This window comes from Triticum aestivum, chromosome 7D (assembly GCF_018294505.1).
Source record: "Triticum aestivum cultivar Chinese Spring chromosome 7D, IWGSC CS RefSeq v2.1, whole genome shotgun sequence".
Classification (NCBI taxonomy): domain Eukaryota; kingdom Viridiplantae; phylum Streptophyta; class Magnoliopsida; order Poales; family Poaceae; genus Triticum; species Triticum aestivum.
In genome coordinates this window covers 457,862,350-457,864,349 of record NC_057814.1, presented here as the reverse complement: position 1 = coordinate 457,864,349, position 2,000 = coordinate 457,862,350, and positions in this window count along the sequence as shown.

Below are 2,000 nucleotides of genomic sequence, written 5' to 3'. Positions count from 1 at the left end.
TCCTTAACGGCTTCCTTAAGGAAGAATTGTATATGATGCAGCCGGAAGGTTTTGTAGATCCTAAGAATGCTGACAAGGTATGCAAGCTCCGGCGCTCAATCTATGGGCTGGTGCAGGCATCTCGGAGTTGGAACATTCGCTTTGATGAGATGATCAAAGCGTTTGGGTTTACACAGACTTATGGAGAAGCCTGTGTTTACAAGAAAGTGAGTGGGAGCTCTGTAGCATTTCTCATATTATATGTGGATGGCATACTATTGATGGGAAATGATATAGAATTCTTGGAAAGCATAAAGGCCTACTTGAATACGTTTTTTTCAAAGAAGGACCTTGGAGAAGTTGGTTACATATTAGGCATCAAGATCTATAGAGATAGATCGAGACGCCTCATAGGTCTTTCACAAAGCACATACCTTGACAAGATATTGAAGAAGTTCAATATGGATCAGTCCAAAAAGGGGTTCTTGCCTGTATTGCAAGGCGTGAAATTGAGCACGGCTCAATGCCCAACCACGGCAGAAGATAGAGAAAGGATGAGTGTCGTCCCCTATGCCTCGGCCATAGGGTCTATTATGTATGCCATGCTGTGTACCAGACCTGATGTAAACCTTGCCGTAAGTTTGGTAGGAAGGTACTAAAGTTATCCCGGCATGGAACACTGGACAGCGGTCAAGAACATCCTGAAGTACCAGAAAAGGACTAAGGATATGTTTCTCGTTTATGGAGGTGACGAAGAGCTCATCGTAAAGGGTTACGTCGATGCTAGCTTCGACACAGATCTGGATGACTCTAAGTCACAAACCGGATACGTGTATATTTTGAATAGTGGCGCAGTCAGCTGGTGCAGTTGCAAGCAAAGCGTCGTGGCGGGATCTACATGTGAAGCGGAGTACATGGCAGCCTCGGAGGCAGCACATGAAGCAATCTGGATGAAGGGGTTCATTGCCGACCTAGGAGTTATTCCCAATGCATCGGGGCCGATGACTCTCTTCTGTGACACCACTAGAGCTATTGCCCTTGCCAAGGAGCCCAGGTTTCACAAGAAGACCAGGCACATCAAGCGTCGCTTCAACTCCATTAGTGAAAATGTTCAAAATGGAGACATAGATATTTGTAAAGTGCATACGGATTTGAATGTCGCAGATCCGTTGACTAAACCTCTTCCACGGGCGAAACATGATCAAACCAGAACTCTATGGGTGTCCGATTCATCACAATGTAACTAGATTATTGACTCTAGTGCAAGTGGGAGACTGTTGGAAATATGCCCTAGAGGCAATAATAAAATGGTTATTATTATATTTCCTTGTTCATGATAATTGTCTATTGTTCATGCTACAATTGTGTTATCCGGAAATCGTAATACATGTGTGAACACATAGACCATAACATGTCCCTAGTGAGCCTCTAGTTGACTAGCTCGTTGATCAATAGATGGTTACGGTTTCCTGACCATGGACATTGGATGTCATTGATAACGGGATCACATCATTAGGAGAATGATGTGATGGACAAGACCCAATCCTAAGCATAGCACTAGATCGTGTAGTTCGTTTGCTAAAGCTTTTCTAATGTCAAGTATCATTTCCTTAGACCATGAGATCATGCAACTCCCAGATACCGTAGGAATGCTTTGGGTGTACCAAACGTCACAACGTAACTGGGTGGCTATAAAGGTGCATTACAGGTATCTCCGAAAGTGTCTGTTGGGTTGGCACGGATCGAGACTGGGGTTTGTCACTCCATATGACGGAGAGGTTGATGGAAATATGCCCTAGAGGCAATAATAAAGTTATTATTTATTTCCTTATATCATGATAAATGTTTATTATTCATGCTAGAATTGTATTAACCGGAAACATAATACTTGTGTGAATACATAGACAAACAAAGTGTCACTAGTATGCCTCTACTTGACTAGCTCGTTGATCAAAGATGGTTATGTTTCCTAGCCATTGACATGAGTTGTCATTTGATTAACGGGATCACATCATTAGGAG